General features: G+C 46.1%; 1 protein-coding gene and 1 long non-coding RNA gene across 36 annotated transcripts in view; one reads left to right on the top strand and one right to left on the bottom strand.

Annotated features, from left to right (window-relative positions):
• The window catches only part of LOC146422091 (uncharacterized), a 247751-nt gene that overhangs the window by 171171 nt on the left and 49577 nt on the right, over window positions 1-27003 (top strand). Inside the window, exon 1 of one of the 4 annotated variants that reach the window (XR_014848356.1) lies at window positions 4082-4203. The exons of 2 other annotated variants lie outside the window; for them this stretch is intronic. This is a non-coding gene — a long non-coding RNA (uncharacterized LOC146422091). Of the gene's footprint in view, window positions 1-4081; window positions 4204-16136; window positions 16210-27003 lie in introns of those variants that run through there. One more of the 4 variants, XR_014848358.1, reaches the window with a different exon arrangement.
• The window catches only part of LOC146422092 (uncharacterized), a 540861-nt gene that overhangs the window by 489467 nt on the left and 24391 nt on the right, over window positions 1-27003 (bottom strand). The gene's annotated exons all lie outside the window — the stretch shown is intronic.

The following is a 27003-nucleotide window of genomic DNA, read 5'->3' as shown; positions in this document are numbered from 1 at the left end:
AATGCCTTAGAAATGCAACACGGCAGGCTGGAAGGGAGGTGAGTCCGCTCCTATGGCGTCCCATTGTGCGCAGGTACCATTTATGAAGGAGCTTATAACGTTTTGTATAAATGCCTGTGAAGGAAATGATGTGGAGAAGACATACTCAGGCGGTGGGTCCTCTCACTGTCACCTGTCAGTAGGTACGAGAGACAGAAGGAGAGAGAGAGAGAAGAGAAGAGAGGAAAGGAAGATTGGAAGGACAGGTAGGGACACATAACAGGACAGCGACAGAGCATATGACCGGGCCGTGGTTCCCGGCGGGCGTTGTGATGTGGGTGAATTCCTTCGGGGAAGGCGTGCGCCGATGCCCGGGCCTGTCCCCCTGCTAAAACTGGGTCGGTGTCTGGCGGCGGGCTCCAGATCTGTCGATGCGAATGCGGTGCTGTGGTGCCAGGCCTAGGCCTGCGGAGAGTGTGCGATGCGTCAGGAAATGCTGCTAGGTAACTGTGAGGGGAAAATGGCGTGGCTGAGGACTGTGGGGCTGGGGGACGCTTTCCACAGGTGGGCCAAAGAGGATAGCTGTGGCCTGCGTGAGACGGGAGCTTATCACGTGTATCCCGAGGGCTCCCGTTCCCCCCTGAGCTGCTGGACGGTGTGTACAAACCTGCTTCCTGCGGGCATATCCTCTTCACCCGCTGCATACTGAGGCCTAGAAGATTTGAAGTCGAGCTGCTGGCTTTGATTTAAGTGCATACATACACAGCTGTCCCACAAGGTGAGATGAGCTAGGAATAATTTTTCATGCTTCTAATGTGCAAAGCAGCTGTGTGCAGGGAGCCTTTTGGATGGAGTTGTAGATGGATGTTTGGTTGAGAAAGATTTAGGAGTCTATGACAGAAATCACTGAAGTGGAATTTGATGTGTATTTCATGTGGATCTTTCAGTGACTGTATTCGTGTGTTTCACAGGGCTGCCTTCATGGCGAGGCTACTGCCTCCGTGTGGAGCTACATCTGCTGGCACTGGCTGTGATTGTCAAGGCGGACGTGGAGAAGAAAGTGTCCTGCTGGAGCCTTCACCTCTGGCTGTCCTCTGTACGTGGATAAGGGAAGGTATGTGTCGTGTTTAAAACGTGTCAGAGTTGCCATACTGCACGGTATGTGTTGATGAGAAGCAGACGTGGAGCATTTTTGCTTTCATGCCTGTTTAGGTAGTGAGATGGATAAGTGCCAAGACATATGTGTGTGCATACAGATCATTGTGCACAGCGTGCTTCCAAGCTTGGTGCAGTAACTGTGGCACCTGTGAGTGGTAAGTGACATGTGCGAGACGTGGGAGGAAGGTACTGGAAAGCGTGGCAGTTCTGTGGGGAACAAGTGCTACAAAGGCGATGGCCTTGAAATGCCAGGTAGCGGGCTGCAAGTGGGGTGACTGCACTCCTACAGTGGCCTGAAGTGTTCACACAGCGGTCGTGATGAAAGTGAAAACGTGCAGAGGATACCCTCGCACAGTATGTCCTCTCACTTGCATTTCTTTCTAGGTATGAGACGTGAGGAGAGATGAAAAGATGCCAGGAAAGGAAAAAAAAAGAGAGAGTGGAAAAGAGAAGACGTGCGTGCACAGAAAGGCTCACGGAGCTACGGCGGCACTGCGTGGGTCCTGAGGGCACCGTGACGTCAGGTAATGGACCCCGTAGCCACGGGACGGTGGCCGGACTTGTCCCCCTGGGAAAGTGGGCTCAGTGTGTGGCAGCAGGTTCAGCATCTGTTGCTCCATATGCACTGCTGTGGTACGTGGCCTAGCACTGCGGAGAGTGTGGAATGCATGGAAACACCCTATAAGGTGCCTGTGACATAGGAAATGGCAAGCTTATGTCATGTAAGGGTGGGTGAGGCTTCCCACAGCTGAGGCAAAGAGGATAGATGTTTGTGGCACGGGAGCGGAGCTTACGGCAGGTACCCGAAGGCCTCCTGCTTCCCCCTGAGGTGAGGGAGAGTACGTACAAACCTAGTTCCTGCCAGCATGTACGAGCCGGGATCCTGCGAGCGTTTAGTGTTCGCCCACTGCATGCTGAGGCTTGGACAATTCAATTCAGAGGGCGTTTGCAGGCCTTGCCATTATTGCATACACGCCTGTCCCGGACGGTGAGATGGCTGAGAAGTAATTCTCCGTGAATATAAGAAGGTGGCTGACTGTCAGTGCAAATTATGTGTCCTGAGGGAGGCCTGTGGATGGAGATCTAGAGGAATGATGGAGTGAGGAAGGATGATGAATGTGTGACAACAATCCCTGAAATGGAATGGTATGTGGGTGTTCAGGTCAGTACATACTATGATTACATAGCAAAAAAGACCATGAGTGGCTTAGTGAGAAAGATCGGGTCTGTCAAATGACAGAGAAGGGGCCAATGAGGGGGTTCCTGATTGTATAAGAGTGTTGGAAAAGCTTTAGGAAAGAAGGCAGCTTGAAATGTCTTGCTGACAGGTATGGAAAGGGATGTACAGGGTCAGTGACGGTATTGGTGTGTTTCACAGGGCTGCCTGCATTGCAAGGGTAATGCATCCATATGGAGCAACGTGTGCTGGCACATGTGGGATTGTGAAGGCAGACATTTAGAAGAAAGTGCCCTGCTGGAGCCTTCACATCGGGATGTCCTCTGATGTGGATATGGCAAGGTATGTTTGGTATTTAAAGAGTGTCATAGTATGCATAGCAGAAGGTATGTATTGCTGAGAAACAAACACAGAGCACCTGAGTTCTCATACATGTAGGGGCAGAGGTTTGGAAGTGAAATAGAGAGGTGCCAAGAGATATTCTGTGTGCATACAGAAAACTATGCAGGGTGCATGTACCAGCTGGATGCAACAATTGTGACACCTGTGAGTTGCAAGTGACATGTCTAAGAGATCGGAGGCAGGTGCCTGAAGGGAATGCAGTTCTGTGCGGACAAAGTGTTACGAAGGAAACGGCTTTGAAATGCAAGGTATCGGGCTGGATGTGAGATGAGTGCACTCATCAGGTAGCCTGTTGTGTTTCCATACTGCTGGTCATGACAATGACAAGGGTCAGAATGAAATGAGGGGCAAAGGACACCTTCAGACGGTGTGTCCTCTCCCTTGGATTTCCTCATAGGTATGAGACACGAGGAGCAAAAGAGGACAGAAAAGGAGCGCTGGAACAACAGATGGCCGCACAGCCAGGGACAGGAACGAAGCTTTATCGGCACTGCGTGAGTCACCGCAGCATCACCACATCGATTCATGGACCCTGAAGCAACGGCAGTGTGGCCAGGCCTGTCCCCCTGGGCGAGTGGGGTCGGTGAGTTGCAGCAGACTCCAGATCTCTTGCTTTCAATGCACTGCTGTGGTATGTGGCCTAGCACTGTGCAGGGCCCCTAATGAGTAGAAACAGCCTGTAAGGTGCCTGTGACGTGAAAATGGCACGGTTATTTCATGTGCGGCTGGGTGAGGCTTTCCACGGGTGGGCCAAAGAGGATGCTTGTGTATTGCGTGAGACCGCAGCTTACCGCACGTACCCCGAGGCCTCCCGTTCCGCCCTCAGCTGCAGGACGGTGAGTACGAACCCGGTTCCTGCGGGCGTATCCTCCTCGCCCGCTGCATACTGAGGCCTAGTGGATTTGCTGTGCAGCTGCTGGCTTAGGTCTTAGTGCATACACACCTGTCCCAGAAGGTGAGATGACCTAGGAATAATTTGCCATGCGTGTCATGAGAGGGCCCATTGTCCCTGCAAAGCGGCTGTGTGCAGGGAGACTTGTGGATGGACTGATATATGGATGTTTGCTGGGCAAGGACAAGGAGTGTGTGACAATTATCCCTGAAATGGAATGCTATGTGGATGTTTGGGCCGCTACGTAGTGTGAGTATGTCACAAGAGACCCACGGAGTAGCTTAATGAGAATCATGAAGTATGTGAAATGACACAGAAGGGAGCAATGAGGGGATTCCTGATAGTATAAGAGTGTTGGAAAAGCTTTAGGAAAGAAGGCAGCTTGAAATGTCTTGCTGACAGGTATGGAAAGGGATGTACAGTGTCAGTGACAGTACTTGTGTGTTTCACGGGGCTGCCTGTGTTGCAAGGGTGCTGCATCCCTGTGCAGGTACATGTGCTGTTCCTCGGTGTGATTCTGAAGGCAGAAATGGATAAGAATGTGTCCTGTTGGAGCATGCAGCTGTGGCTGTCCTACAGATGTGGATATGGGAAGGTATGTGTTGTGTTTCAGAAGTGTTGCAGTTGCCATAGTAGGAGGCATGCATTGCTGAGGAGCAAAAGTGGAGGGGTTGAGGTATTGTACATGCTGAGGCAGAGATTTGAGAGGGAAAGTAAGAAGTGCAAAGAGATCCTCTGTGCGCATCTGGAGAATTGTGCGAGGTGTGTTGACAGGCTGGGTGCTGCACTTGTGAGATGACACCTGTGATTTTTAAGTGCCATGGGTACGACATGGGAGGTAGGTGTTGGAAAGAATTGGAGTTGTGAACAGAAAGACTGCTATGATGGAAATGGCTTTGAAATGCAACACGGCAGGCTGCAACTAAGTCCACTCCTCCAGTGTCCTCCTGTGTGTAGATAGTTGTTTTAATGGAATGTGTGACATTCTGTAGAAATAGCAGTGCACGAATGAATATGCAAAGGAGATGCTCAGACAGTGTGTCCTCGCACTGTCATTTGTTAGTAGCTATAAGGCACAAGCACAAAGCAATGTGAGCGGTCCACGGGTCCCAGGAGCATCCTGAGGTAGGTTAATATAGCCCGAAGTCATGGGCCGATGGCCAGGCCTGTCCCCCTAGCAAAGCAGGGTCAGCATCTTGCAGCAGGCTGCAGCTGTGTGGATATATATGCCATGCTGCAGTGAAAGGCCTATCACTGCAGAGCATGTAGAAGGCATTGAAAGACCCTGTAAGGTAACTGTGACATGAAAATGGCATGATTATGGCATGGGGGGATGCGTGAAGATTTCCACAGGTGGGCCAGGGAGGGTAGATGTTTATGGCCTGTAAGCACAGATGACAGCATGTAGGCAAAGGCCTCCTGTTCCCCCCTGAGCTGGGGGACAGTGGGTAGAAACCTGCTTCCTGCAAGGGTATCCTCTGGACCTGCTGCATGCTGAGGCTTCAACAGCTTGGAGTGCAGCTGCAGGCTTGGACCTCTTGCAGAAGGTGAGATGACTGAGGAATGATTTTCCCTGGATTTGATTAGCTAGCTAGGTAGGTAGTGTGGTAGGTAGGTAGGTGGCTGGCTGGCTGGCTGGCTGGCTGGCTGGCTGGCTGGCTGGCTACCTACCTACCTACCTACCTACCTACCTAGGTAACTAGGTGGCTGGCTACCTAGCTAGCTAGGTAGCTAGGTGGCTGGCTGTCAGGTTGGCTGGCTGGTTGGTTGGCTGGTGGGTTGGCTGGCTGGCTGGCTGGCTGGCTGGCTGTCAGTCAGTCAGTCAGTCAGTCACAGCAAAGTAGCTGTCTTAAGGGAGACTGGTGAATAGAGGTGTATATGAATGTTTTGCTGAAGAAGAATGATGAGTACGTGATAACCCTCCCTGGAATGGAATTGGACGTGGAGGTTTCGGTCAGGAAGTACGAGGAGTATGGAACAAGAAAGCCTGGGAGCAGGTAAGTGACAAGGATGAAGTAGGTGTATGGGCTTAGAAGAAGGCACGGATGGGGTTATGCATTGTAGAAGAGGCTTGCAAAAGCTGGAGGAAAGAACGTGTCTTGAACTGTCTCGGTGACAGGGAACGGGCAGGGATGTACAGGTTGCAGTAACAGTATTTCTGTGTTTCACCAGGTTGCCTGTATGACAAGGGCACTACATCCATGTGGAGCTCCATGGGCTGGCACGTGGTTTGAGTGTCAAGGCAGAAATGGAGAAGAATCTGTCCTGGGGAAGCGTGCAGCTCTGGCTTTCCAAAGTATGCTGATATGAGAAGGTATGTGTCGTGTTTCAAAAGTGTTGCAGTTGTTTTAGCAGGAGGCATGCATTGCTGAGAAGCAAGCATGGAACACTTGAATTTGGGTACATGTTGAGGCATAGATTTCTCAGTGAAAGAGAAAAGTACAAAGAGATACTGTGTGCACATAGGGAGAGTGATACTGTATGCACATAGGGAGAGGTGTACAGGTCGTGTTTACAGGCTCGCTGCAGTAATTGTGACACCTGTGAGGTGTAAGTGGCATGTGCAAGACACGGTAAGACATGTCTAGGAGGTCGATGTTGCAAAGAATTGCAGTTCTGAGCAGAAAGGCTGCTACGAAGGCAATGGCTTTGAAATGCAGGACGGCAGGCCCAAAAGTGATGGAAATCCACTCCTACAGCGCCCTCTGGTGTCGAGGTAGTGTTTCTGATGGAACTTGTGACGTTCTCTATAAATACCTGGGAAGGAATGGATGTGCAAAGGAGACCCTGGCAGGTTGTGCCCTGTCACTGGCATCTGGTCTTAGGTTTGAAAGACACAAGGACAGAGAGGAAGAGAAAAAGAAGAGGGGAGGGACAGGTAGGGCCACAGGAACAAACATGGACAAAGCAGTGTGAGCGATCCACAGGTCCCGGGGCCATCCTGAGGTGGGTTAATGTAGCCTGAAGTCATGGGTCGATGGCCAGGCCTGTCACCCTGGCAAAGCAGGGGCAGCATCTTGCAGCAGGCTGCAGATGTGTGCATATACATGCATTGCTGCGGTGCAAGGCCTAGCACTGCACAGCATGTGGAATGCATTGAAACACCCTGTAAGGTAACTGTGACATGAAAATGGCATGTGTGTAGCATGTGGGACTGGATGGGGATTTGCACAGGTGGGCCAAGGAGGGTAGATGTTTATGGCCTGTGAGCACAGATGACAGCATGTAAGCAAAGGCCTCCTGTTCCCCCCTGAGCTGGGGGACAGTGGGTACAAACCTACTTCCTGCAAGCATATCCTCTTTGCTCGGTGCACGCTGAAGCTTGGACCATTTGGAGTGCAGCTGCAGGCTTGGACCTCTCACAGAAGGTGACAGGAATGAGGAATAATTTTCCCTGGATGTGATCAGCTAGCTAGCTAGCTAGCTAGCTAGGTAGGTAGGTAGCTAGCTAGCTAGGTAGGTGGCTGGCTCACTGTCTGTCCGTGAGTGAGTAAGTGCAAAGTAGCTGTCTTGAGGAAGACTGGTGGATACAGGTGGATATGAGTGTTTAGGTGAAGACGAATGATGACTATGTGATAACCCTCCCTGGAATGGAATGGTAGGTGGATTTTTGGGTCAGGAAGTAGGAGGAGTATGGAACAGGAAAGCCTGGCAGTGGGTTGGTGACAAGGATGAAGTAGGTGAATGGGCATACAAGGAGGCACTGAGGGGGTTATGGATGGTAGACAAGTGTTGCAAAAGCTGGAGGAAAGAATGTGGCTTGAAGTGTCTCTGTCACAAGGAACATGCAGGGATGTACAGGTTGCAGCAACAGTATTTCTGTGTTTCACCAGGTTCCCTGTATTACAAGGGCACTACATCCATGTGGAGCTCCATGGGCTGGCACGTGGTTTGAGTGTCAAGGCAGAAATGGAGAAGAATCTGTCCTCGGGGAGCGTGCAGCTCTGGCTGTCCTAGGTATGCTGATATGAGAAGGTATGTGTCACGTTTCAAAAGTGTTGCACTTGCCGCAGCAGGAGGCATGGATTCCTGAGAAGCAAGCATGGAGCACTTGAATTTTGCTACATGCTCAGGCATAGATTTGAGAGTGAAAGAGAAAAGTACAAAGACATACTGTGTGCACATAGGAAGAGTGATACTGTATGCACATGGGGAGAGGTGTACAGGTCGTGTTTACAGGCTCACTGCAGTAATTGTGAGACCTGGGAGGTGTGAGTGGCATGTGTAAGACACGGTAAGACATGTGTAAGACATGGGTGTTGCAAAGAATTGCAGTTCTGAGCACAAAGGGTGCTACGAAGGCAATGGCTTTGAAATGCAGGACAGCAGGCCCAAAAGTGATGGAAATCCACTCCTACAGCGCCCTCTCGTGTCAAGGTAGTGTTTGTGATGGAACTTGTGACGTTCTCTATAAATAACTGGAAAGGAGTGGATGTGCAAAGGAGACCCTCACATGTTGTGTCCTGTCAATGGCATGTGGTCTTAGATTTGAAAGACACGAGGACAGAGAGGAAGGGAAAAAGAGGAGAGGAGGGACAGGTAGGGCCACAGGAACGAACACAGACACAGCAACAGGAGCAGTCCATAGGTCCCGGGGGCATCCTGAGGTGGCTTAATATAGCCCGAAGTCTTGGGCCGATGGCCAGGCCTGTCACCCTGGCAAAGCAGGGTCAGCATCTTGCAGTAGGCTGCAGATCTGTGGATTTATATGCAGTGCTGCCGTGAAAGGCCTAGCACTGCACAGCATGTGGAATGCATTGAAAGACCCTGTAAGGTAACTGTGACATGAAAATGGCATGTGTGTAGCATGTGGGGCTGGATGAGGGTTTGCACACGTGGGCCACAGAGGGTAGATGTTTATGGCCTGTAAGCACAGATGACAGCATGTAGGGAAAGGCCTCCTGTTCCCCCCTGTCCTGGGGGACAGTGGGTACTAACCTGCTTCCTGCAAGGGTATCCTCTGGACCTGCTGCATGCTGAGGCTTCCACAGCTTGGAGTGCAGCTGCAGGCTTGGACCTCTTGCAGAAGGTGAGATGACTGAGGAATAATTTTCCCTGGATTTGATCAGATAGCTAGCTAGCTAGCTGGCTGGCTGGCTGGCTGGCTGGCTGGCTGGCTACCTACCTAGCTAGCTAGCTGGCTGGCTGGCTGGCTGGCTACCTACCTACCTACCTAGCTAGCTAGCTAGCTGGCTGGCTGGCTGGTTGGTTGGTTGGCTGGCTGGCTGGCTGGCTGGCTGGCAGGCTGTCTGTCTGTCAGTCAGTCAGTCTGTCAGTCAGTCAGTCAGTCAGTCACAGCAAAGTAGCTGTCTTAAGGGAGACTGGTAAATAGAGGTGTATATGAATGTTTTGCTGAAGAAGAATGATGAGTACATGATAACCCTCCCTGGAATGGAATGGTACATGGAGGTTTGGGTCAGGAAGTAGGAGGAGTATAGAACAAGAAAGCCTGGGAGCAGGTAAGTGAGAAGGATGAAGTAGCTGCATGGGCTTAGAAGAAGGCACTGATGGGGTTATGCATTGTAGAAGAGGCTTGCAAAAGCTGTAGGAAAGAACATGTCTTGAACTGTCTCGGTGACAAGGAACGCGCAGGGATGTACAGGTTGCAGTAACAGCCTTTCTGTGTTTCACAGGGTTGCCTGTATTGCAAGGACACTACATCCATGTGGAGCTCCATGGGCTGCCACTCGGTGTGATTGTCAAGGCGGAAATGGCAAAGAATCTGTCCTCGGGGAGCATGTAGCTCTGGCTGTCCTAAGTATGCTGATATGAGAAGGTATGTATCACATTTCAAAAGTGTTGCACTTGCCAGAGCAGGAGGCATGTATTCCTGAGTAGCAAGCATAGAGCAGTTGAATTTTGCTACATGTTCAGGCATAGATTGGACAGTGAAAGAGAAAAGTACAAAGAGATACTGTGTGCACATAGGGGGAGGGATACTGTATGCACATAGGGAGAGTTGTACAGGTCGTGTTTACAGGCTCACTGCAGTAATTGTGAGACCTGTGCGGTGTGAGTGGCATGTGTAAGACACAGTAAGACATGTCTAGGAGGTCTAAGTTGCAAAGAATTGCAGTTCTGAGCACAAAGGGTGCTACGAAGGCAATGGCTTTGAAATGCAGGACGGCAGGCCCAAAAGTGATGGAAATCCACTCCTACAGCGCCCTCTGGTGTCGAGGTACTGTTTAGGATGGAACTTGGGACATTCTCTACAAATACCTGGGAAGGAATGGATGTGCAAAGGAGATGCTCACACGCTGTGTCCTGTCACTGGCATCTGGTCTTAGGTTTGAAAGACACAAGGACAGAGAGGAAGAGAAAAACAAGAGAGGAGGGACAGGTCGAGCCACAGGAACAAACAGGGACAAAGCAATGTGAGCGGTCCATAGGTCCCGGGGCCATCCCGAGGTGGCTTAATATAGCCTGAAGTCATGGGTCGATGGCCAGGCCTGTCCCCCTGGCAAAGCAGGGGCAGCGTCTTGCCGCAGGCTCCAGATGTGTGGATATACATGCATTGCTGCGGTGCAAGGCCTAGCACTGCACAGCGTGTGGAATGCATTGAAACACCCTGTAAGGTAACTGTGACATGAAAATGGTATGGTTATGGCATGTGGGGCTGGATGAGGATTTGCACGGGTGGGCCAAGGAGGGTAGATATTTATGGCCTGGCAGCAGACATGACAGCATGTAGGCAAAGGCCTCCTGTTCCCCCCTGAGCTGGGGGACAGTGGGTACTAACCTACTTCCTGCAAGCATATCCTCTTTGCTCTGTGCACACTGAAGCTTGGACCATTTGGAGTGCAGCTCCAGGCTTGGACCTCTCGCAGAAGGTGACATGACTGAGGAATGATTTTCCCTAGATGTGATCAGCTAGCTAGCTAGCTAGCTAGCTAGGTGGCTGGCTCACTGTCAGTCCGTGAGTGAGTAAGTGCCAAGTAGCTGTCTTGAGGAAGACTGGTGGATACAGGTGTATATGAATGCTTAGGTGAAGACGAATGATGACTATGTGATAACCCTCCCTGGAATGGAATGCTACGTGGATTTTTGGGTCAGGAAGTAGGAGGAGTATGGAACAGGAAAGCCTGGCAGTGGGTTGGTGACAAGGATGAAGTAGGTGAATGGGCATAGAAGGAGGCACTGAGGGGGTTATGGATGGTAGACAAGTGTTGCAAAAGCTGGAGGAAAGAAGGTACCTTGAAGTGTCTCTGTAACAGGGAACAAGCAGAGATGTACAGGTTGCAGCAACAGTATTTCTGTGTTTCACCAGGTTGCCTGTATGACAAGGGCACTACATGCATGTGGAGCTCCATGGGCTGGCACGTGGTTTGAGTGTGAAGGCTGAAATGGAGAAGAATCTGTCCTCGGGGAGCATGCAGCTCTGGCTGTCCTAAGTATGCTGATATGAGAAGGTATGTGTCACGTTTCAAAAGTGTTGCACTTGCCACAGCAGGAGGCATGTATTCCTGAGAAGCAAGCATGGAGCAGTTGAAATTTGCTACATGTTCAGGCATAGATTTCACAGTGAAAGAGAAAAGTACAAAGAGATACTGTGTGCACATAGGGAGAGGGATACTGTATGCACATAGGGAGAGGTGTACAAGTCGTGTTTACAGGCTCGGTGCAATGATTGTGAGACCTGGAAGGTGTAAGTGGCATGTGTAAGACACGGTAAGACATGTGTAAGACGTGGGTGTTGCAAAGAATTGCAGTTCTGAGCACAAAGGGTGCTAGAAAGGCAACGGCTTTGAAATGCAGGACGGCAGGCCCAAAAGTGATGGAAATCCACTCCTACAGCGCCCTCTGGTGTCGAGGTACTGTTTAGGATGGAACTTGGGACGTTCTCTAGAAATACCTGGGAAGTAATGGATGTGCAAAGCAGACCCTCCCACGGTGTGTCCTGTCACTGGCATCTGGTCTTAGGTTTGAAACACACAAGGACAGAGAGGAAGGGAAAAAGAGGACAGGAGGGACAGGTAGGGCCACAGGAACAAACAGGGACACAGCAATAGGAGCGGTCCATAGGGTGCCAGGGGCATCCTGAGGTGAGTTAATATAGACTGAAGTCATGGGCCGATGGCCAGGCCTGTCCCCCTGGCAAAGCAGCGTCAGCATCTTACAGCAGGCTCCAGATGTGTGGATATACATGCATTGCTGCACTGTAAAGCATGTGGAATGCATTGAAAGGCCCTGTAAGGTAACTGTGACATGAAAATGTTTTCTTTATGGCACGTGGGGCTGGATGAGGGTTTGCACAGGTGGGCTAAGGAGGCCATGTTTATGGCCTTCGAGAAGAGGTGACAGCATGTAGGCAGAGGCCTCCCGTTCCCCCCTGAGCTGGGGGACAGTGGGTACAAACCTACTTCCTGCAAGCATATCCTCCTTGCTAGGTGCATGCTGAAGCTTGGAACATTTGGAGTACAGCTGCAGGGTTTGACATCTTCCAGAAAGTGAGATGAATGAGAAAAAAATTTTCCCTGGATGTGATCAGCTAGGTAGGTAGGTAGGTAGGTAGGTAGCTAGGTAGGTAGGTAGCTAGGTAGGTAGGTAGGTAGGTAGGTAGGTAGATAGCTGGCTGGCTGGGTGGGTAGCTGGCTGGCTGGGTGGGTGGGTGGGTGGCTGGCTGGCTGGCTGGCTGGCTGTCAGTCAGTCAGTCAGTCAGTCACAGCAAAGGAGCTGTCTTAAGGGAGACTGGTGAATAGAGGTGTATATGAATGTTTTGCTGAAGAAGAATGATGAGTACGTGATAACCCTCCCTGGAATGGAATGCTACGTGGAGGTTTCGGTCAGGAAGTAGGAGGAGTATGGAACAAGAAAGCCTGGGAGCAGGTAAGTGACAAGGATGAAGTAGGTGAATGGGCTTAGAAGAAGGCACGGATTGGGTTATGGATTGTAGAAGAGGCTTGCAAAAGCTGGAGGAAAGAACGTGTCTTGAACTGTCTCGGTGACAGGGAACATGCAGGGATGTACAGGTTGCAGTAACAGTATTTCTGTGTTTCACCAGGTTGCCTGTATGACAAGGGCACTACATCCATGTGGAGCTCCATGGGCTGGCACGTGGTTTGAGTATCAAGGCAGAAATGGAGAAGAATCTGTCCTGGGGAAGCATGCAGCTCTGGCTTTCCAAAGTATGCTGATATGAGAAGGTATGTGTCACGTTATAAAAGTGTTGCACTTGCCACAGCAGGAGGCATGCATTGCTGAGAAGCAAGCATGGAACACTTGAATTTTGCTACATGTTCAGGCATAGATTTCACAGTGAAAGAGAAAAGTACAAAGAGATACTGTGTGCACATAGGGAGAGTGATACTGTATGCACATAGGGAGAGTTGTACGGGTCATGTTTACAGGCTCGGTGCAGTAATTGTGACACTTGTGAGGTGTAAGTGGCATGTGCAAGACACAGTAAGACATGTCTAGGAGGTCGATGTTGCAAAGAATTGCAGTTCTGAGCAAAAAGGGTGCTACAAAGGCAATGGCTTTGAAATGCAGGACGGCAGGCCCAAAAGTGATGGAAATCCACTCCTACAGCGCCCTCTGGTGTCGAGGTAGTGTTTCTGATGGAACTTGGGACGTTCTCTACAAATACCTGGGAAGGAATGGATGTGCACAGGAGACCCTGGCAGGTTGTATCCTGTCACTGGCAACTGCCCTTAGGTTTGAAAGAGACAAGGACAGAGAGGAAGAGAAAAAGAAGAGGGGAGGGACAGGTAGGGCCACAGGAACAAACATGGACAAAGCAGTGTGAGCGATCCACAGGTCCCGGGGCCATCCTGAGGTGGCTTAATGTAGCCTGAAGTCATGGGTCGATGGCCAGGCCTGTCCCCCTGGCAAAGCAGGGGCAGCGTCTTGCAGCAGGCTCCAGATGTGTGGATATACATGCATTGCTGCGGTGCAAGGCCTAGCACTGCAGAGCATGTGGAATGCATTGAAACACCCTGTAAGGTAACTGTGACATGAAAATGGTATGGTTATGGCACGTGGGGCTGGATGGGGATTTGCACACGTGGGCCACAGAGGGTAGATGTTTATGGCCTGTAAGCACAGATGACAGCATGTAGGCAAAGGCCTCCCGTTCCCCCCTGTCCTGGGGGACAGTGGGTACTAACCTGCTTCCTGCAAGGGTATCCTCTGGACCTGCTGCATGCTGAGGCTTCCACAGCTTGGAGTGCAGCTGCAGGCTTTGACCTCTTGCAGAAGGTGAGATGACTGAGGAATAATTTCCCTGGATTTGATCAGATAGCTAGCTAGCTGGCTGGCTGGCTGGCTGGCTGGCTGGCTGGCTGGCTGGCTGGCTACCTAGCTAGCTAGCTGGCTGGCTGGCTGGCTGGCTGGCTGGCTGGCTACCTACCTAGCTAGCTAGCTAGCTAGCTAGCTGGCTGGCTGGTTGGTTGGTTGGCTGGCTGGCAGGCTGGCTGGCTGTCAGTCAGTCAGTCAGTCTGTCAGTCAGTCAGTCAGTCAGTCAGTCACAGCAAAGGAGCTGTCTTAAGGGAGACTGGTAAATAGAGGTGTATATGAATGTTTTGCTGAAGAAGAATGATGAGTACATGATAACCCTCCCTGGAATGGAATGGTACATGGAGGTTTGGGTCAGGAAGTAGGAGGAGTATAGAACAAGAAAGCCTGGGAGCAGGTAAGTGACAAGGATGAAGTAGGTGAATGGGCTTAGAAGGAGGCACTGAGGGGGTTATGGATGGTAGAGAAGTGTTGCAAAGGCTGGAGGAAAGAAGGTACCTTGAAGTGTCTCTGTAACAGGGAACAAGCAGAGATGTACAGGTTGCAGCAACAGTATTTCTGTGTTTCACCAGGTTCCCTGTATGACAAGGGCACTACATCCGTGTGGAGCTCCATGGGCTGGCACGTGGTTTGAGTGTCAAGGCTGAAATGGAGAAGAATCTGTCCTCGGGGAGCATGCAGCTCTGGCTGTCCTAAGTATGCTGATATGAGAAGGTATGTGTCACGTTTCAAAAGTGTTGCACTTACCACAGCAGGAGGCATGCATTGCTGAGAAGCAAGCATGGAGCACTTGAATTTTGCTACATGCTCAGGCATAGATTTGAGAGTGAAAGAGAAAACTACAAAGAGATACTGTGTGCACATAGGGAGAGGGATACTGTATGCACATGGGGAGACTTGTACAGGTCGTGTTTACAGGCTCGCTGCAGTAATTGTGACACCTGTCAGGTGTAAGTGGCATGTGTAAGACACGGTAAGACATGTGTAAGACGTGGGTGTTGCAAAGAATTGCAGTTCTGAGCAGAAAGGGTGCTACAAAGGCAACGGCTTTAAAATGCAGGACGGCAGGCCCAAAAGGGATGGAAATCCACTCCTACAGCGCCCTCTGGTGTCGAGGTACTGTTTAGGATGGAACTTGGGACGTTCTCTAGAAATACCTGGGAAGGAATGGATGTGCAAAGCAGACCCTCCCACGGTGTGTCCTGTCACTGGCATCTGGTCTTAGGTTTGAAACACACAAGGACAGAGAGGAAGGGAAAAAGAGGAGAGGAGGGACAGGTAGGGCCACAGGAACGAACAGGGACACAGCAATAGGAGCGGTCCATAGGGTGCCAGGGGCATCCTGAGGTGAGTTAATATAGACTGAAGTCATGGGCTGATGGCCAGGCCTGTCCCCCTGGCAAAGCAGCGTCAGCATCTTACAGCTGGCTCCAGATGTGTGCATATACATGCATTGCTGCACTGTAAAGCATGTGGAATGCATTGAAAGGCCCTGTAAGGTAACTGTGACATGAAAATGTTTTCTTTATGGCACATGGGGCTGGATGAGGGTTTGCACAGGTGGGCCAAGGAGGCCATGTTTATGGCCTTCGAGCAGAGGTGACAGCATGTAGGCAGAGGCCTCCCGTTCCCCCCTGAGCTGGGGGACAGTGGGTACAATGCATATCCTCCTTGCTAGGTGCATGCTGAAGCTTGGAACATTTGGAGTACAGCTGCAGGGTTTGACATCTTCCAGAAAGTGAGATGAATGAGGAAAAATTTTCCCTGGATGTCATCAGCTAGGTAGGTAGGTAGGTAGGTAGGTAGGTAGCTGGCTGGCTGGCTGGCTGGCTGGCTGGCTGGCTGGCTGGCTGGCTGGCTGACTTTCAGTCGGTCAGTCGGTCAGGCAGTGCAAAGTAGCTGTCTTGAGGGAGACTGGTGGATACAAGTGTATATGAATGTTTTGCTGAAGAAGAATGATGAGTACATGATAACCCTCCCTGGAATAGAATTGGACGTGGAGGTTTGGGTCAGGAAGTAGGAGGAGTATGGAACAAGAGAGCCTGGCAGTGGGCTGGTGAGAAGGATGAAGTAGGTGAATGGACATAGAAGGAGACGGTGAGGAGGTTATGGATTGTTGAAGAGGCTTGCAAAAGCTGTAGGAAAGAATGTGCCTTGAAGGGTCTCGGTGACAAGGAACGTGCAGGGATGTACAGGCTGCAGCAACAGTCTTTGTGTGTTTCTCAGGGTTGCCTGTATTGCAAGGACACTGCATCCATGTGGAGCCCCGTGGGCTGGCACTGGTGTGAGGGTCAAGGCAGAAATGGAGAAGAATCTGTCCTGGGGGAGCGTGCAACTCTGGCTGTGCTAAGTATGCTGGTATGAGAAGGTATGTGTCATGTTTCAAAAGTGTTGCACTTGCCAGAGCAGGAGGCATGTATTACTGAGAAGCCAGCACGGAGCAGTTGGAATCTGGGCACCTGTTCAGGCATAGTTTTGATAGAGAGAGGGAAAACTACAAAGTGATAGTGGGTGCACATAGGGAGAGTTGTGCAGGTCGTGTTTACAGGCTCGGTGCAATAATTGTGAGACCTGTGAGTTGTCAGTGCCGCGTGTAAGACGTGGGACATGGGTGTTGGAAAGAAGTGCAATTCTGAGCACAAAGGGTGCTATGTAGGCAATGGCTTTGAGATGCAAGACGGCAGACTGGAAGTGACAGGAGTCCACTCCTACAGCACCCTCTTGTGTCAAGGTAGCGTTTAGGATGGAACTTGGGACGTTCTCTAGAAATACCTGGGAAGGAATGGATGTGCAAAGGAGACCCTCACACGGTGTGTGCTGTGAGTGGCATCTGTTCCTAGCTATGACGGACACAAGGAGAGACAGAGAGAAAAAGAGGAGTGGAAGGACACATAGGGCCACAGGAACAAACAGGGACAAAGCAATAGCAGCGGTCCATGCGTCCCAGGGGCATCCTGAGGTGGGTTAACATAGGCTGAAGTCATGGGCCCATGGCCAGGCCTGTCCCCCTGGCAAAGCAGCCTCAGCATCTTGCAGCACGCTGCAGCTGTATGGATATATATGCCATGCTGCAGTGAAAGGCCTAGCACTGCACAGCATGTCAAAGGCATTGAAAGACCCTGTAAGGTAACTGTGACATGAAAATGGCATGGTTATAGCATGTGACAGTGGGTTCAGGTTTGCACACGTGGGCCACGGAGGGTAGATGTTTATGGCCTGCGAGCAGAGGTGACCGCATGTAGGCAAAGGCCTCCCGTTCCCCCCTGAGCGGGGGGACGGTGGGTACAAACCTGCTTCCCGCAAGCGTATCCTCTCGGCCTGCTGCGTGCTGAGGCTCGGACGACTTGGAGTGCAGCCACGAGCTTTGGCCTCTGTGCGTACACACCTCTCGCAGAAGCTGAGATGACTTCATAAGAACTTTGCCTGGACGTAATCAGCAGCTGGCTGAATGTCAATACAAAGTATGTGTCTTCAGAGAAACTTGTGGATGGAGTGAGATAGGAATGTTTGGGTGAAGAAGAATGCCGAGTGTGTGATGACCGTCCCTGGAGGGGAATTGCAACTCTGCACAGTATGGAGTGCATGCACTGTTAGACAGCCTTTGCTGCAGGCAAGTGTGAAGAAGCCCTGGAGATGGATTAGAAGGTATTAGACTGGGTGGTTGCGGTGGGATGACATGGGTGGGTAAGAGATAGTGCACCTGATTGAGAATTTGTAGAATACTGTGAAACTTTTAAGTGTCGCTGTGGCTGAGCAGGCCTGAAACCCTCCGCTGTGTCACGACTTCAACAGGCGGCTGGTGGGTAGGAGGCCCAGGAGGACGTGGCATCGGGCACTCAGACTAGCACATGTGCGGAGCCGTGCGGAAATGACTGACACGTGTGTCGTGTTCTCTTCCAGATGGTGGGGTTTCGCCGCTGCTGGAGTTGCCTATCCCGGCGAGGATATTGTGGTGATGTGGCATGCGTAGAGAAGGGAAAGATGGCATCTGTTCTGTTCCAAAAGATATAGAAAACAAAATGACATGAAAGGCTGCTGAAGGAAAATTATTATGACTGACTGCTACTGTTGCAAAATGTATCATCAGGTTAAAAATATTGTGTCACTGTAGTCAAAGGTTTGGTTTGGGTTTCCCCTGGGAAAAGAAATGTTTGGTTTCTTCCAGGGCGATGTTGTGCCACATGAGGCCTGGTGAATTCAGCATAGCAAGAGCTTGGGATTGACCCCCAAAGATAAGCAGAAAGACAAGCACTGTGAACAGAACATCCAGCAGGAACATGTGGTTCTCAACAAGACAGGATGGATATGACAAGCAGCTAGGCCAGAGCACCTGCAGCAGGGCTGAAGACATCCAGGCCCAGAAAAATGACTGCTAAAAACAAGTGAAGAATGTCATAAGCGTGACAGACAAGGACATTGGAGTGCAACGAGACACCGAATATGGGGAGTTTGCTCCACTTTGGACTAATGAACACTGAGGCAATGCTTTCCTATTGGCTTTTACTGTATGCACTATCTGAGAAACGGAGTAAAAGCTCTGTATTCTGGAATGGTTGTCTCTGCACACCCGGGCTATGGGGGGATGAGATGATTGCTGTGGTACGTGCTGGGCACAAAATAAAGTCATGCCTTGAGTGTGTAACATGAAAATGTTGTTGCAGAGTTTTTCCATTTTTTTCTGCAGATTGGGGGACACTAGTAAACACGTGGCAGTAGTGTAGAGGTGGAAAAAAAACCCCCAAGACTGCAGAAGTGATCCCTGCAAAAGCACAGGATGGGGTAAGACATGCACACAGAAGTGAATGCAGGCACGAAACAAGGGAAAAAACCCCAGCGATACACAGTAGAAGCCCCTAGGAAATACTGTACAATGAGATAAGCAAAATGGACGTAGTTGGGAGAAACAACTGTATATATGCTAGTGCTGCAGTATCCCCCAAAATGTGTTTTGGTTTTCAAGAATCATAAATGGTGCTTTCAAAAAGTGATTAAAAGACCCAGTAAGATTTGAGAGAATGGTAATTTGTGCTAATACAGTTGAAGGAAAGCATGTAAAAACCATGCACTGAACCTTAGGAAAATTCTCTAGCAAAGGAGCTCCAAAAATGGGGAAAAAAGTAAAACGCTAAAGAAGCAACGGCTCCCCTGTTGCCATAGCGACGGGCGGGCGGAGACAGGCGTAGCTTAGGGCGGACTGAGGGGGCACCGAGGGGCGGGCTCTTGGGCGGGGTAGGGGGAGCGGCAGGGCCGTGGCTGTGTGCCGAGCCCCGTGACGTCGAGGGGCGGGGTGTGGAGACCACCGGAGGCGTGGCTTTGTCCCGGGCAGGGCGCCGACAGGGGCGGGGCCGAGGGAGGGACGACAGGCGGAGCAGTGGGTGGAGTACCGTGACGGACGCAGAATCGGGGGCGGGGAAGTGGGCAGGGCTTTGTTGACGTCATTGTGCGGCGAAAAGGATATGCCCCCAAAAAAAGGATTTAAAATTAAGGAGCCACTCTGGCTCGGTGGGTATGGCCTTAAGCCGGATCTCTGCACGTCAGGGGTTCGAATCCCACCGCGGGCTACCCCGTGCGTGTGCTAGGCACGTCACGGCCGCATAGTCCGGGAGCCCGCCGGGCCCGCCTACCCCCACTGGAACGTAACTGAGGCACCTGTGCCAGAAGGTGGGGCGACACAGGCGGGCCCCCCCGCGAGGGGGGGCAGCCCAGGTGGGCCCGCCGCAGGGGGGGGGCTGCCGCTGCAGCTCCCCGCAGTGGGGGGGGATGACGCCGCCCGGAAGGGGCCTCCCGGGGTGTCCCCCCGCATCCACCGCGCCGCGCGCGGCAGCGCGCGGCGCGCGCCGAAAATCGGCGGGCGGCACCTGGTGCCGGGGGGCGTGGCTGAGGGCACCAAGGTGCCAAAAATTACTTTTTCCACCTACAACGCACTAACAAACACTTCACCTTCAAACTCTCTCCATCCCAAAAAATAAATACTTCTTTACTCACATTTCCTTCTCTTCTCAAACTCTGCCTTCTTTCATGCCTTACCACATCTCACTCACACACACACACACAGACAGCCAAATACACTGCACATACATTCACCAACTCAAACACACAAAGAATAACAACAAACAAACCCTCTTCCCAAACTTTGCAAAACACTGCATTTATGCACCTCTTGCCTTCTACAAAACTCACATACTCTCTCTAAACCCTTGCCGCCTTGCTTACGCCACCGTCGCAGCTCCTTGCTTGCGCCGTTCAAGCCACGCTGACGCTTCTTCATTTACCACACCGATCCCTTCCTAAGACACTTGGACCTTTCACCCCTCACGCTCACAACAACAAAACCTCACCTCTCACATCCTTCACCTTTCCATTCCCACCTTTACTCCCTCAACATTTCTTCCACGTGCCACTTAGTGCCATCATTACTTCCCTGCAACCAATCGCTTAAGGATACCACTCTGAAAGACAAAGGAAATTTAGCAATCATCTCAAACACCTGCATCTGGCCTCCAGCAAGCCACAAACCTCTTCCAACACCATGGCTAACTGACAGCTGGACACCTCTCTCCCATGTCAAATCAATCTCCCACCGCTTTGCCCGTCTGCTCCTCTCCCTACCGGTGCCGTGGTCGGGCCCGGATGCCTCTCATGTCTGACTCCGTGCGCTTTCTTCTCACGGATTGGCTATTACAGCACGGGACTCATTTTAGAAAAGCGGATCAAACACAACAAACAGCCGCTCCTGCTGCTCAGCCACCACCTTCCACCCTCTCCCTCCTAGCCACTTACTACACACCACTCCCTCAAGCCTGCTGCCTACCTGGCTCACCTTCTCACAATTGGGTGGCTTGGGCCTTCCCTTTGCATATGCTCTCTGAACACCTTGCCACTCTGTCCCCCATGCTCATCTCCTCCCTCGGCTACCGATTCGGCGCCTCGACGCAGAAAGTGCCCCACAAATGAAACGCAGGGTATATGTATGTGTCTGTGTGAATGTGTGTATATGTATATCTGTGTATATCTGTGTCTCTATATATATACATATGTGTGTATATATACATATCTGTATGTATAAACATATGTGTGGCTATATATATATGTGTACATATATGTGTGTCTATATAGGTGTATGTGTATATATATGTAGGTGTCTGTATATGGATGTCTCTGTGTGTATATATGTCTGTGTGTATATAAACATGTCTGTGTGTATATATATATGTCTGTGGGTATATATATGTCGATGTATAGATACGTGTGGGTATATTTACATAGGTGTATACATACATGTGTATATATACGTGTGTATACACAACATGTCTGTATATATACATATGTGTATATACACACATATGTGTGTGTATATATACATACGTGTGTACATAGCTGTGTGTGACTATATATATGAGTGTGTGTATATATATATATGGTGTGTATATGTGTGTGCGTACATATATGTGTGTGTATATATATGAGTGTGGGTATATCTATGTGACTGTGTGTATATATATATGGTGTGTATATATGTGTGCGTACATATATGTGAGTGTATATATAGGAGTATGGGTATATCTATGTGACTGTGTGTATATATATATGTGTATATAAATACATATGTGTATATATATATGTGTGTATATATATGTGTGTCTGTATATATACATATGTCTGTATATATACCTATGTCTCTATATGCATATGAGGGAATGTATATATGTCTATATATATGTCTTTCTATAAATATGTTTCTATTTATATACATATGGGGGTGTATATATATGTGTCTATATACATCTGTATATATATATCTGTCTATATACATCTGTATATATATGTGTGTGTATATATATATGTCTGTATATGTAGGTGTGGGTATATATACACATGTGTGTATATATACATATGTGTGTGGATATATATGTGTGTATATGTGTCTGTATATATATATGTCTCTGTGTATATACATGTATGTCTATACATATATATGTGTGCATATTCTGTATGTCTGTGTATATATACATGTGTGCATATATACATATGAGTGTTTATAGACATATGACTGCATATATATGTCTGTATATATATGTCTGTGTATATATATATATGCTGTGTATAAATATGTCTGTGTATCTCTATGTGTATATATATACATATGTGTGTGTATATATATATGTATGTGCATAAACATGTGTAGGTGTGTGTATATATGTGCTGCGTATAAATAAGTCTGCCTACCTGTATGTGTATATATATACATTTCTGTATATATATGTGTGTGTATATATATATGGTGTATATAAATATGTGTGTGTATCTATATGTGTATATTTATACATATGTGTGTATATATATGTGTGAGTGGATATATATACATGTGTGTATATATATATGGTGTGTATAAATATTTCTGTGTATCTGTATGAGTATATATATACATATGTCTGTATATATATGTGTGTCTGCATATGTATGTGTGTGTGTGTATATATACATATGGTGTATATAAATATGTGTGTGTGTGTATGTGTATGTCTATATATATACATTTCTGTGTATATATCTCTGTGTATGCATATATATGAGTAGGTGTGTGTATATATATATGGCGTGTATAAATATATGTGTGTATCTGTATATATCTATATACATATATGTATATATATATGTGTCTGTGCATATATATGTCTGTGTGTGTCTGTGCATATATATATGGTGTGTATATTTATGTGTGTGTATCTATATCTGTATATATATACATATGTGTGTATATATATGTCTGTGCATATATAGGAGTGGGTGTGTATATATATGGTGTGTATAAATATGTGTCTGTATCTATATGTATATCTATACACAGATATGTGAATATTTATGTGTGTATGCATATATATGTCTGTGACTGTATATATATGGTGTGTATATTTATGTGTGTGTATCTATATCTGTATATATATACATATGTGTGTATATATATGTCTGTGCATATATAGGAGTGGGTGTGTATATATATGGTGTGTATAAATATGTGTCTGTATCTATATGTATATCTATACACAGATATGTGAATATTTATGTGTGTATGCATATATATGTCTGTGACTGTATATATATGGTGTGTATAAATATGTGTGTGTATCTATAGGTGTATATATATACATATGTGTGAGTATATATGTGGGTATGCATATATATGTGTGTATATATATATATATATATGCTGTGTATAATTATGTATCAATATCTATATGTGTATATATATAAAAATGTGTGTATATATATGTGAATGTGTATATATATATGTGTGTGTACATACATGTGTGTGTATCTATATATGTATATATACATATACGTGTATAATTACATGTGTGCATTTATATGTCTGTATATATATATATCTGTGTGTATATATATCTGTGTGTATCTATATGTGTGTATATATAAATATATGTCTATAAATATATGTGTGTATATATATGTCTGTATATACAGAGCTGTGTATATATATATGTATCTGTGTATATGTCTGTATATGTGTGTGTGTATATATACATATCTGTTTGTATACACATATATGTGTGTGTATATATCTCTGTGTATATGTGTGCATATATATTTGTGTCTGCGTATATATATCTGTGCGTGTGTATATATATATATGTGTGTATATATATGTGTCTCTGTATAGATATGTGTCAGTGTATATATACATGTGTGTGTATACATATATGTGTGAGGCTATATATGTGTGTCTGTGTATATACACGTGTGTGTATATATACAAATGTGTGTATATACATATGGTGTATATATATACTTCTGTGTAGACAAACATATAGCCGTATATATACATATGTCTGTATATATATGGGTGTGTGTATATATATGTGAGTGTATATTTACGTGTATGTATATATGCATATATGTGTGTATCCCAACATATGTGTGTATATATATGTATCTGTGTGTATATATATATATATGTGACTGTATATATACATGGATGTCTATACATATAGGTGTATGGCTATATATGTCTGACTGTGTATATATACCTATGTGTATATATACATATCTGTGTGTATACATATGCTGTATATATATATTCCTGAATATACATACATATGGGCGTATATAAACAAATGTCTGTGTATATATATGGGTATGTGTAGATATATGTCAGTGTGTATATGTACGTCTGTGTATATATACATATCTGTGTGTATCCCTACATATATATGTATATATATGTGTGTCTGTATATATATGTGTAAGCGTGTATATATATGTCTGTATGTACATATATATGGTGTGTATATACATATCTGTGTATATAGGTGTGTCTGTGTATATGTATGTCGAAAGCTGGCTTCTAGAGAAGGGACACGCAGATGGACATACATTGCTTATTAACGAGCCGCTTCTTCACAATAGCCATATTCCGCCGACTATTCGTGACATACCTTCGTCCAATCGGCGATCTAAGGTCACCGTGACTTTCCTTCCACGTGGACATGGTAGGAGCCGTCCGGAATGCGTTACATGGCGACAAATAGGCAGAAATCGGGCATTATAGGGAAACGTAGATACATGTAAAGGCGAGTAGCCAAACTTAGGCCGTGGAACTATAGAACCAATACTATTGTACGATTACAGAATAGGCATGAGTTAGTTAACTACGATAGACATTATATGCTGTAAATGAATAAACTGAAGCTTGTGGTAAATTCATATTGATTTCTCAGGCCTCCGTTTCTCAGCATATATATATGTGTGGATATATATATGTGTGAGCATGTATATATATGTGTGTGTGTATACATATATATGGTGAGTACATACAGATGTGTGTATATATATGTCTGTGCGTATATATATCTGTCTGTACATATATATATATGTGTGTATATATATGTGTGTGTATATATATCTGTGTGTGTCTATATATATGTGATCGTATATATACATATGTGTGTGTATACATATATGTGTGTGGATGTATAGGTGTGTCTCTGTGTATATACATGTGTGTATATATATATACATATGTGTGTATATACATATGGTGTATATATATCTGTGTGTATACATACATATGTGTGCATATATATCTGTGTGTGTATATATATATATGTCACTCTATATATACACGTGTGTGTATACATATATATCTGTGGCTATATATGTATGACTGTATAGATATACGAATGTGTATATATACATATATGTATATATACATATGGTGTATATATATATATTTGTGTGTATACATACATATGGGCGTATATATGCATATGTCTGTATATATATGTGTGTGTGTATATATATGTGTGCGTGTATATGTACCTCTGTGTATATATATACATATGTCTGTGTATCCATACATATGTGTGTATATATATGTTTATATGTATATACATGTGTGACCATGTATATATATGTGTCTCTGTGTACATATATATGGTGTGTATATACATATGTGTGTAGATATATGGGGGTGTGCATATATATATGTGTGCATATATATATGTGTGAGCATGGATATATATGTCTGTGTGTGTACATATATATGGTGTCTATATACAAATGTGTGTATATATCTCTGTGTGTCTATATGTATATCTGTATATATATATGTGTACGCATGTATATATATGTGTGAGTGTGTACATATATATGGTGTGTATATACATATGTGTATATATATGTCTCTGTGTGTATATATATCTCTGTGTGTATAGATATGTGTGAGCATCTATATATATGTCTGTGTGTACACATATATATGTTGTGCATATACATGTGTGTATATATATGTGTGTGTATGTATATATATGTGTATGTATTTATATATGTGTCTGGCTATATATGTGTAACTATATATATACATATATGTGTGAATACATATATGTGTGTAGATATATATGTGTGTCTCCATATATATACATGTGTGTCTATATACATAAGTGTGTTTATACATATGGTGTATATATATATCTGTCTCTAGATACATACATATGTATGTGTCTGTATATATATATGTGACTGTATATATGCACGTCTGTGTATACATATATGTGTGTGGCTATATATGAGTGACTGTGTATATATACATATGTGTATATATACATATGTATATATATACATATGGTGAATATATATATTTCTCTGTATACATACATGTGGGCATACATATACATATGTGTGTATATATATGGCTGTGTGTAGATGTATGTGTGACCAGGTATATATATGTATATGTGTGTACATATATATGGTGGGTATATACATATAGGTGTATATATATGTGTGTGTATATATATATCTGTCACTATATACATATGTGAGCATGTATATATATGTGTGTGTGTGTACATATATATGGTGCATATATACATATGTGTGTATATATATGTGTGTGTGTATATATATGTGTATGTGTGTATATATATACGTAGGTGTATATATATGTACTTGTGTCTCTATATGTATAAGGGTATATATACATATATGTGTGTATACATAAATGTGTGTGGATATACATATGTGTCTATATATATATACATATGGGTATGTATACATATGTGTATATATACATATAGAGTATATATATATGTCTGTGTATCCATACAAAAATATGTATATATATGTGTATGTGTGTACATATATATGTGACTGTATATATACCTCTATGTGTATACATATATGTGTGTGACTATATATGTCTGACTGTGTATATATACATATGTATATATATGCATATGTGTATATATACATATGGTGTATATATATGTTTGTGGGTATACATACATATGGGCGTATATATACATATCTGTGTATATATATGGGTGTGTGTAAATATATGTGTGTGTATATATGCATATGTGTATATATACATATGTCTGTCTATCCATACATATGTGTGTATATATATGTGTGTGTGTAGATATATGTATAAGCGTCTATATACGTGTGTGTGTATACATATACATGGTGTGTATATACATATGTGTGTATATGTGTGTGTGTGAGTATATATACATGTGTGTATATATACATCTGTGTGTATATACATATGGTGTATATATATATGTGTGTGTATACAGACATATGGCCATATATATACATATGGGTGTGTATATACATATGTGTCTGTATATCTATATGTATGTAC

Source organism: Lichenostomus cassidix, unplaced genomic scaffold (assembly GCF_008360975.1).
Source record: "Lichenostomus cassidix isolate B80296 unplaced genomic scaffold, HeHo_3.0 HiC_scaffold_47, whole genome shotgun sequence".
Lineage (NCBI taxonomy): Eukaryota > Metazoa > Chordata > Aves > Passeriformes > Meliphagidae > Lichenostomus > Lichenostomus cassidix.
The sequence above is the reverse complement of the archived record's forward strand: the minus strand, read 5'-3'. Positions and strand labels throughout refer to the sequence as shown.